Raw genomic sequence first — 12,057 nt, 5'->3', positions numbered from 1 at the left:
ACGTACTACATGTGTCTCATACATGTGAAAAATTTAAAATGGTTGTCACATGTCATTATGTTATTTTCGAAGGCGCAAGATATATCACTGGAGCCATATGAACCAACTGCAGCAGAAGCGAGGAAAAGCTATATTACTTCCTTCATAACGTTCCCAACTTATATCACCATTCACAACTTTTTAGATTTTATGTAGTTATATATAGTAGTCAACTTAAAGGTCACTTTCGTATAGCGTCACTAAAGCCAGTCACACCTGGCAGCAATGCATTATCTGTTTTGAATGAAAAACCAAATTAAATATTATATGTACACGTATCATCAGTCCTATTCATTTGGAGCTCTTTACAACAGAATACAAGAGACAGCCATGACCAAACTGAAATTATAGCTTGATCTATCACATACCAGTGGTCATAGGTATTTAGAGATCAAATCAGGGGCATTCACATCATGCTTTTTTCAGCCTCCTATAGTAATGTATTATCACTGATGGACAATTGAGGGAAGAAGTACCAACGACTCTCACATTTAGCCTGCAAAGATCACCACATGCTGTATATTCTACCAGCACATGGAGTGTTATACTGATGTATTTACTGCAGCCACAGTATGTTTAACACTGTCAATTAAGCTGACAGTGGAATGAAGTCTTACTGCCTGTGGTATTTTGAAAGCACCACTCGAAACTCAAGCCAAAAAGACACACTGAAATACTCTCCTGGAACATTTCATTGCTGGTTTTGATACAAAGGCTCAACATAAAAATTTTAAAAAGCGAAATAGTTTCTTTAAACAGCCGGGCACTGCAGGTTTTAGTCAAACAGGAACGTATAGTGCATTCATAGGGGACTATTTTCAGCTGTGGATTAATACACATTTGATGCTCTAGCGAGCATTTACGGCAGCATGATGGCCTAGTGGGCTCAAATCAAAATACACTACAGTGCCCATGTTCATGGTAATGAAGGGACATGTCAGCCAGTGCAGCTATGTGGTTCAGTGATGGGTTTTAATGGTTTTTGGACAAAAATGGCACAGAGGAACAATACATCAGGCTTCGGCTCTGCAGACAATACGAGCAGATATCATCAGTTCATTGCTGGTCTTTCCTTTGGATTTCTTGCTAATAAGAAAAACATCAATCTTTCCACACACATCCTATAAAGTATCTGAGTTTCCATTTGGAAATGTAATAAATGAATTACTGTGTAGATTAACAAAGAAGTCAGAGATTCATATTATGTCATTTCTTTGTATGTGGGTGTTTTTCCCCCCTTTGGAAGAACATCTCATCACAGTCTATGCAAATAAACAAACAAGGAAGTAAACAAGTAAATAAATATATAAAGAACTAAATAAGTAATTGTTTTGCTTCTTTCGTGCCCCCGCAGGACCTCTCAGTGTGTTGTATTTAGTCAGAGTAGGGGCCACCGCTAAGACTCTTCTGGCATGGAAATGACTTCTTCCTCTAATGCAAATGTCACAAAGAGGCTCTGATCCACTCCTAATCACTAAGTAATCACTTTCTTGTTTGATCCTTCTGTGATAGTAAGAATGGATTTCAAAAATCTGGTATGATTCTGGTCAGGAGATTATGAATTTTTAAGACATGCTGAAAATTGGAAGCGCTACAATAAGCCTTAAAAAAAGAGGGCTGAAGCAGAAGCAATGATTTTGCCTTCAAAATTAAAATCTTGTCCCAGATGTTCATTGTTAATGAAACATAATGAAGCAAATATTTGAGATCTGTATCATCAGCTTTCATCTCTCTTATTTTACAGTATTTGTTCCAATATAAGCACTACTATTGTATTATATGCAGTTATCTAACTTATTTCTGGATAAAAACAATTGTAAAAGAGATTTTAAAATAAATGTGCCATGCAACGCTTCTATGATGTGTCTATGATATGATATACTATACCCACATATACCATAAAGATAAAAAAAAGAGTGATCCAACCATTAGGATGTACTTAATCCTGTTGTCACGCAGAGAAAATGAGTCAGTAGGGGGTGAACCAAATGATCTCATGGAGAGGGTTGTTTTTTTCTTTTTCTTTTTTGTATAATCATTTGTTGAATTACCTAATTAATTAGATACAGAGTATGCTTTTGATAGATACCTGGGGATCTCTGGGAGATGCTAACAATGAAGAGGCATTATTCACTATTAGCAGCATGGAAACAAAATGTCCCATTGTCATCAGTCACCGCCATTAGCAGCACAAGCTCTCAGATGGGCACGGCAACGATCAGTCCCTTTGTTGCTATTAGCATTCATGGATAAAAGGGGACTCATCTTGTAGTTTGCTGACATGAAGTGTGTAATTATCATTCCATGTATAACAGGCTGCTTATTTGCCCTAGTGGCATCCTCAAAGGGGAAGGTTGCGGTGCAGTGATCCATATCACCTTATCTCCCATTCCCCTTGGGGCGCCACATTCGGTATGGAGCAGCAGGCTAATAAAGATGACAGAGGTTTATGCCACTGTTTAAAGGGGCAAACCACTCTTTTTTACCATTAAGAAGGTGTGCACGTCGTGATTTTAATGTTCAGATTGGTGAGTAAGCAGTCCCCTGGGGAGGCAGGAAACTGTCACAGACCTGGCCTTCATGTGTTTTACGTAGGGAAGTTTATCATATCTAGATTTACTCTAATGTAGCACTTAATATTCTACCATTAATTGAACACGTGAAAGAGTTCATTTGTTAGAACTCCTCTCAATAAAATTTGATTTGGTCGAGGACACAAAACTGTAGAAGACAATGACCACATCAGGAAGTAATTACTTGGGCTGTTAATTGCAAAATTTATCATTAATCATTACTCTGCATATGGCTCTAGTGGGCCTTGAAACACAAATTGAACACAGACGGACCAAAAAAAAACAACAAAACATCACATTTTTTAAGATGCAAAAGACAACAAACATCTTGATCTACACCAGCTGCCCCAACTGAGCATTTTGTTGATTATATCTAAACATGTTTATGCTTCCGTTTCTATTGCAATTAGCGGCTCATTTCCAAATCTCCTTTTTCCTCTTCTGTATTTAGACAATTTAAAGTGTTTAGGGGTTACTGCTTTCAAAGGGCACATCAGTGCAAAGCTATTCCTTCTGAAGGATTTATGATCGGGGGTTGAACCCAAGTGCAGAGGCAAGATGAAGGCAGTGGGATGCTCAATCAGTCCCTTTAATGATGCTACACAGTCAAACAAGGAGCCTACAGACGACAGCAACAAACTCTACTGCCAAGTAGGGCACACTAACTAAATAACTCACTGGGCATAAGCCCTAATAACAGACAAAAGCAAAACTAAACAGTTGTCACAATAAATGTTCTTTATCTAGAAAGAAGTTATGTTCACAGCAAAAGCTGGCAGACTTAAAAATAGAGGATATAATTGTCTGTCATTGTGTCAAAACACAGCAGGAAAAAAGGCAAGAAAACAATGTAGCAGCATTTAACAAGTACGTTAAATCTCGCAGGTGCTGAGTTACCCTGAGGGGAGATTCACAGGATGATGGGAGTGAACATGCCCCGGGAGCCGGAGCCCTTTGGCACAGACCTTCCAGCAGCCTTACGATCAATAGTGATCTGTCCATGGAGCTATTCTTTGTTGATAAGAGGCGGAGGTAATGCAAGCGGCTATTTATGCATGAAGCATGAAGATAGATAGATAGATAGATAGATAGATAGATAGATAGATAGATAGATAGATAGATAGATAGATAGATAGATAGATAGATAGATAGATAGATAGATAGATAGATAGATAGATAGGTGAGACAAGAAGTTTTTGAACCTACACAATTACACTTGGGGATTAAACAGCAGGAAGTTAGGCACCAAAAAACCCCACAGGAGTGTGCTGTGTGCACATGCTCAGCCGGCTCTCCTCTGTATTCACAGATTTCAGTTGCCCAGGCAACCCTGTCTTGAAGATTTTAAACTTGGATTTAACATATGACGCCTCCTGTGTCTCTCCACAGTCAAGAAACAGGATTACTGGCTAGAAGAACATTGCAATTTTCAGTTGAGTGTCCACTAACATATCTTTGCCATTGCATGCGGAGGTAACATATGGCGGCAGTAAATCCACTGACACACTGCCCTCAGGTAATGCACTCCTATATTTCTTGGCAGACTGTGACAAGAGATAAGTCATTTGCATAGCTGTTATATTGTGCTTTGACACTGTCAACAGCTTTAATGGGATTTGTCAAAATGTGGGCCACAAGTAAATCTGAAAAACACTACCAGAGGCAATGTAAGAGTTGGGGGTATTAGAATAAGATGCGCTGCAGAGTTTGTGTAGGCACCAAGCATCTCTCTATTATCCCAGAACCAGTTTCTTGCTGTAACTTAGACTGCTGTAGTCAGGTCAGTTTTTTATGCGCAGAGCTATTTTCATATTTCCAAATATAATCATCATGTTCTCCTCAAAGCACCTAAAGCAGCTGGCCTGTGTCCAAACACAGCTGGCAAACATTTAAGTACACGTGTACTGCACTTCTGCGCTGTTAAGATAATGGAAATATGTCGAGAGGGAAGAACTGTGCATGCAGCATTTTGGAGATGAGAACTCCCACAAAGGACTGCACTCTATTTATGATGTGTTGACAGGCTTGGACATAATTTTGGACTCAAGTTTTAATCATATACATCAATCCAAGCAGATATATCTAAATTACAGTTCTTTCCCACTATTAGAATATGAAAATGGCTGAATGCGGTGGGGTGAGTGAATTCAAAAGACACCACACTGACAGCCCGAGCAAACACATTTCTGTTTGAGCTTTCAGAGCGAAGGAGAACACAATCATTGGCACGCTCAGGGGAGCCACTCCATGTAACCACATCAAGAAATCCCCTTCTTTAAACCAGGAAATAGGTCGTTTTTCAATGACCCACTGAGCATTACAGAAATTACTGAGTCTGCCGCTTTATGGAGCTGCTGCTTTATAGATAATATGTGGTTATGTTTTGGCAGCCAAAAGTATCTTGTTGAGTTTCGGGAAAAATTGATGTCATGGTTGGGCTGTGTCCGAAATCACTCCCTCATTCGCTCTCTCACTACTGCACAATAGACACTCACTTTTCGCTCTGTTGTGAGCAGTAAACTCAGGTTTTATGCATCGTCGTTATTTTTCGTCAGGTGAAGTGTTTGAATATTTGCATCTACTAAATGCGACGCAGTGTCACATTTGTGGGTTTGCAGAGAGAATTTCTTTCTTTCCACGGTGGACTTTTTGAGGGTAATAGTGGATAATTTCGCGCAGGGAGAATACAGAGCATGGAATAAAATGGTAAAGAGTAAATGTGGTGCATTATAGAGAAAAAGAGGGTGATTTTGGACACAGTCATGGATTCAGATTCTAGCCTTAACCTTAACAAGCTATAAGAAAACCAGGACAGACTATCAGCACGTAATGGGACACAAAGGTCCCACTACCTCCTAGTTTGGTACTGTTGAATCATTCCTATTGTGGGTCGACCAGACAAACCATGCCATTGTTTTTCTGGGAAGATCAGTCATGCCAGGGGCCTCAATTTCTCTAAGCAGACACTGTGGGGGCCGAATTTTCAAATAAAAAAAGGGGAAATTTATTTAGGCCCAAGTAGCTTGTTTAATATTTTAACTCTCTTACTAAACGAATGCTATTTCTTGCTAGTCTTCATCATTGTGAGCAGACTCCTCAATGATAACTAGATACTTAAGCAGAAAAAGCTCTCAGACTGCGACCGCGGGGGCCATCGGTGCACAATATAAAACCCACGGTTCAATAACCAATGAATGAGCCCTTATCGCAAACCAAAAAACTCCTCTTCAGGATCCCAGGAAGCAGACAAAAATACTATGTTTCAGATTCAATACATCAGTTACCCAATAAAAAGTGCCTCCTGTGTCTAATAAACAAGCTGAGTGACTCTTCGACAACCTTCAGGGCGCTGCTGTCGGCTCCAGGGAGCGTCCAGCCAGGGAGGTGAGCGGTTTAACGGTGGGTCCATGGAGCAGAGAGGATGACGATGGAGAATAATCAGATTCTGACCCCTCCCTCACCTAAAAGAATAACCCCATCTGTCTGTCACTCATCACTGCTGCGCAAAACTGGACAATCCCTGCAGGTAGAGCAGAAATTTTAAAAAGTATTGGATTTCAGCAGGAGCTTGGACAGTTACCTGACGTCACAAGGTGTTGTGCTGCAGGTTGTAAAGCTAATTGTTAGACATGCGATGCTCTGAATGTAATCAGTGGAGGCAGATGGCTTCATTAAGATCTGACAGGCTTTCAATGGCGTTCAGCTGATGATTGAGATTTACGACTGTCTTTGGTTTTTGTCCTTTCTAGATGTTATAAACTATTGATTTGCTCCACACAAACACAAACACACACACATGGAGAGGGAAAGAAAGCCAACATCAGATATTCTTTCAAGTAAAGGCCCTAAACGGGAGCCCTAAAGCACGACTTCTTTCCCTTGCACAGCATATTATCAAATATTTACTGTGCTCAGCTACTGTACACCTCATGGATCACAATTATGATTTTCAGGATATGCTTAGTGAGTTATTCAAAAGCAGGCAGGGAGCTAATGTTACTGGCATTTCACAAGTTAATTATAGCTGAAACCACTTTTTTTTATGCTGTGTCTTGATTAAAACGTGATTTAAAAAGTGACAGTATGAAAACATGCAAACCATGCACCTACGGAGTCTGTCTGTGATGTGTTGCCTCCAGTAGTTTCGAAATCAAAACTATCCACGTAATAGCTGAAATTCTGCCTTTGCAATAAAACAAGCGTGTAATTTAAGCAAATAATTCGATAATTAGAGAATGTACGAGGATATAATTTAGAGAGCAGCTCACAATATGTTGATTTGTACGGCATCCACCAATTTTGCAACAGCCTCACTGTTCTAAACTGAAGAATGATGGATGCTTTTTCTGAGCTCGTCTGGGGATTTGAATGAGAAATCTCCAAACGAAAGCACTCGTCTCTAACCTTCAGTCTTAACTCCATTCATTTCATCAGAAGAAAACGAGACAAGAGCATATCTAACAAATGTGGAGACTGGATTCCAGTACTTTCTGGCGAGCTCATGCTCACAATAACCCACACATGAAGAAAACAAAATGTCTCTGGGATGGAATTAATACTTTTCTCTTTAGTTGCTGATATTGCACGTTATCTTGTAAAGCTGTGTACTCGTTCTGTGGAGAGAGGGGTGTTTAATTCAGCTGAGAGCAGGATTATAAATACAGGTGAGCTTGAATCATAATCATGAAATGGACAGAGCTGGGACAGCTGAATGATGAGAGGAGTATCAGGGAACCAGCTCAGCTAGCAGACGGGCCAGTGGTAAATTAGGCGAGTGTCTTCGGGAAGACAGTGGCGTTGGTGAGGGAGAGGATCCCAGAAGAGTTATGTCAGGGAGGATGGAGAAATTCTGTAATGGGCAGAGCGAGGGAGGAGGGAGATCAGGAGAGCAGAGAGAGAGTTGATCCAGTGATTAAAATTAACCAGAGTGCAGAGCTGCACTCAACAGGCGAGCTAACAGACACCGCTTGCTCCACCGCCATCAGCGCTGCATACCTGGGCGCCCGCTGGGAGGGGTCCCATATGTACAATATTCATCAGAACGACACGGATTAAAACGAGCACAGCATGAGACGAGCCGGCGTGCGTGTCTTTGGCGAGCGCTCTCTGAGCACCGCCATGCTGACAGTCTTTCCTCACACGCGCAGGCAGCACGTCAGCACCGCCCTATCAAGCCATCCATCGTGACTATTCGGTATGCTATTAAAGCATAATAGACAGCTTGATGGTATTGCCTATGCATAGTGCTTAATCCATGCCCTGCTGGTATTCACCACTCACTAAAAACATTCATGTGGCCTGTAGTGCAATATCCTACACACTCAAGAGGCTTTCATTTATTTGCTCTTGAAGCATTAGCTGCAGGGCTATACAGCATCCATTACCGAGGACTGCTCTCACTCTCTCACATTCATTCTCATCTTGAGTAAACTAATATGAGAGGTGTAATAGGGGTTATATCCTGTGATTATTATCAGATGTTATGGGTAGGAAGCATAAAAAGAGGTGGGTTTGCAGCTTATTTCTAGGTTGAAGCCTTTGGTTAACATTCATTTTTTAACATTTACTTGTTTCTTGAATACTCCACTGCACGATTTTAATGATGCATCTCCATACAGCAGAAAATCTGCCGCTTGAGCCACGACGCAGGGATTCATTACGGTGGCCAGAATGACCCCAAAAATAGGAGTTTATGTTTGGTTAGAGTTAAAAATTATAGCTTTCTGATGGGGGGTCCTAAAGACCCCTGGGCCCTCTTCAAAAAACATACTTAACATCATTTAAGTAGGGTTGTCCCGATCCGATCGGCCCTGATTTCCGATCACGTGACTGCAGACTCGATTGGAACTCAGACGTTATGTCCCGATCAGGTATCGAATAAATAATATATATACATATGTATATTTATTGTTATTTTTACTCACATTTACAATATATGGGCTCATGATTAAAAAGAAATGAGACTAAAATAGTATTTATTAACTACCAATGTTTACAGGCCGGGTCTGTGTCGGTGACAGACGCCACTGAACAGCGCATGCGCAGAACACGGGAGCACGCAGCAGTTTGTTTTGAAGCTGAGGCGCGTGATATGCTGCTACGTTTATGTCTGCTGTGTGGAAATATTTCAAAGTGAACGACGAGAACAATGCAATCGCAAACTGTGAGACATGCAAAATCGGGATCTCGAGAGGTGGGAAGGACAAAGCTGCTTTTAACACCACAAACTTGATACGACACCTCAATACACTGCACTGAGAATACGAGTTAGGAGAGCAGTTCCAAAAAGCACGATGCTGGCCTTAGGCCACTTGATAACAGTCACTTTTATTTGCTCATTTGTTTGCATTTGATATTTTGATGCCTATTTTAAGTTAAGCAGCTGTCTGTTTTAATACTAGACTGTTGAGTCTTTAATGTTGCATTATTCCTAATGTGAAGAAAATTTTATTTTATTTCTGCGTTCTGACTTGAGACTGTAATTCAAGCTACAGTACCTCATAGAAGTTTACAATACACTGCACTGCATGCATGCACAATTGTGCATAAATGTTACGTGTTAATATAAGAGCCATTGGTAAAAAAATAAGAATAAGGGACATCCTGGATCTTATTCTTTGCTCTTAATTCGTTTCATAATGTTTTATAGAAGTATCGGATCGGGACTCGGACTCGGGGGCAAAAAAAACGTATTCAGAACATCCCTGGTTTTAACATCTTCATACTTCATGGATTTTAGCCAGTTTTAGAAAACTGTTTCTAAAAAGAGAAACCTGTTTTGGTAAGGTAAGTCTCAGAGACCCCATCCCTTAAAACGTGGATAAATCCAATGTGCTCTGTGTCATATTAGAGTTTATAACAGTGTGTGCATCAGAGGTCTAACCTGGAATTAGACTGTGATAACACACTGTTCAATTCTTTTTGTGGGTTTTGCTACTGCAGCGTCTTTAGTGGATTATTTCAATGATGACATAAACTATGAAAAATTCATTTCAAATTAAACAGAAAGGTCAAGTGAAAATCTTAACCAAAGAGTAAAGAGGATGGGACGTTAAAAGGAAAAATCATCCCCTCCCTCCACCACCACACACGCACACACACACACAAACACACACACACACACTCTTACACTCTGAACTGATAATACTTGTAAAGTCCCGAAAAATTGTGCTTATTCTCTGGGATAAAAGGAAGTGCAAAATGTAAGAAATAACAGAAACCACGGGGTAACTCGTATGTATCAAATCCATTACTTTTATCTCTCTACTTTTGAATATAATGTTGTAGAGAATGTGAGTTAGTGTGGCTTGAAAGGCTCTCTAAAACGATCAGGTTTATCTTAAGTACATCTTAAGACATGCAAATTCTGACTGCAGTCTGGATGTGTTATGCATCAAAAAAAAAATCCTCAAACAGAATTCGTCAGGACGTAGCACCACAAATGAGCCCTCGCTGAAATATTCAGTTGATTCAGCCCCCCCACCCACCCACCCCCCTTGATTGGCTGCGTCGATCTGATACAAGCGTTCCCCAGGTGAGTATCAACCCCAGTTCCATTTGAACAGGTGGTAAAATGAGAAGTCAACAGTATTTAGTCAAATAAAAGGCAGAGATTAAAGAAACTTTGGCAGTCAAGTGCGGGTAATTGATTTATAATTTATCAACGGTTGTGCTGAGCAGTGGCCACCGGAGAGACGGGGCCGATTTCTGTTACAACCTTTTTGCTTTCCTTGTGAGAACTCTTAATATGGGCAGCTCTATTCTCAGACCGCTTATTTAAACCACAGCTATCAATAGACGCCACGGACATCTGACAGGATATAAGCAAAACAACGCTCTCCAATCCCTGCCTGATTAAATGAAATTGTCACCGCAATGAAAGTGATCTATGATGCTAAGGTGAACGTGTAAAGTGCCATAAATCTCCTTTTGTCCTACCTTGAAAGGTCAGCATTTGCTAAGATGAGTCCAGAGACACTGTTTTATTTTACAATAAAAGAAAGTGTGGAAGCAGAAGCAACTCTGACGACGGAGTTCCTGCCGAAGCAATAAACCGCTGCTCGCTCGTTGAATGGACGGTGCTCCAGCACAGGGTGGAGGGTGACGCCAAGGTGACTGTCGCCATAGTGTTGTCCTGTACGTTCACAATATCGAATACTCTTTAAATTATTAACAATAAGGTGCAGAATTCACCAGTGAGGATTGCACACTGTAAAGTTTACCTAAGCCAGTTTATTAGGGACACACTGTGTGTGCATCCTGATGCAGTTCAGCCCCTCAGGACAGAAATAAATGCTTCCTTTGGAGTTCTTGATTTCGCTTTGTTGACCTGTCGTTTTGGTAGCAAACCGGTGCAAATGGTTGATAATGTGCCAGATAAAGGATTCACTCAGGTGGTAAAACAATACTGTACCGCCAGTCACGGTGAATTCTAGTTCTGACTGTGTCTTCTTGGCAGGATCTTTTTTAAATTTCCCTCCATCACCTCAACCAATCAGGGAGAGGTTTATCTGACACTGTGTGTTGGTGTTGTTCCTGTAACATCATGATTAATGTTGCTCCAGGATCATCACTGCAACTGAGCAAAAGGCAACACACTTGGTGATGGTTAAGTTATTGTTATTTTGTTGACCATTTCAGAACATTAGCCACATGTTAGAGAGCCTTTTTTCCATCATCAAAACAGCATGACTGGTCAGGTGTAGGAACGACATCAACAAGCACCTCCATAAAACTGGAACATGCACAAGAGACACTGGTTCAAATCGATGCTTCACATGAGGAGATAACCTGACTTTTAGTCCAGTTTGGGTCCAGCTCCAGAAATGCTGGATCCTACATTCCCCATAATGCACCTTTTGCTTTGCTTTCTGTCTAATAGCATCATCAGGGTTATTTTTCAGCTGCAGAAAGCTGCAGAGCCAAAAATAAAATCATACAACAGTTTTCAGCTGAGTAGGACTCCTCATAAATAAACTGTACACACATCTATTGTACTGGAAGTCAGGACTGCACATTCTAGTACATTCTCACTAAAAACACCGCGCCTGCAAAGCACCTGGCTGCTCACTTGTTTACTTTGGAGGCCTGTCAGTTTTTAGATTATATCACAAGCGTAATGAGCGACACAAGACAGAGCAGGAATGCATTTCATGGAATACCCAGAGGCTTGGTTGATGACATTTCAGGCTCTGCAATTTGTCTATACCACATTATACAAATCCAATCAGCACTCAGCAACTTCACTAACAACTTGGTGAAGAATCATCCGCTTTCACAAAGCAAATCTGTACAGCGCTCAAGAATTATGGTCAAGCAAGGGTGTGATAGCAGCAGCTGCTACTGCTTTCCAATTCAAGTGCTTATCAGTGGCTCTCTTGAAGTGAAACAAATGTGTCCTCTGTTCGCTGTCACGTTCGGCAAATTCGCAGTGCCGATCTTTCAT

At 40.8% G+C, this 12,057-nt stretch overlaps 1 protein-coding gene across 2 annotated transcripts in view; it reads right to left on the bottom strand.

Annotated features, from left to right (window-relative positions):
* The window catches only part of igsf21a (immunoglobin superfamily, member 21a), a 181,453-nt gene that overhangs the window by 108,415 nt on the left and 60,981 nt on the right, over positions 1-12,057 (bottom strand). The window lies entirely within an intron of this gene.

Source organism: Chaetodon trifascialis, chromosome 3, assembly GCF_039877785.1.
Source record: "Chaetodon trifascialis isolate fChaTrf1 chromosome 3, fChaTrf1.hap1, whole genome shotgun sequence".
Taxonomy (NCBI): Eukaryota; Metazoa; Chordata; class Actinopteri; order Chaetodontiformes; family Chaetodontidae; genus Chaetodon; species Chaetodon trifascialis.
Note: the sequence above shows the minus strand (reverse complement) of the source record. Positions and strands in the feature narration are given on the sequence as shown.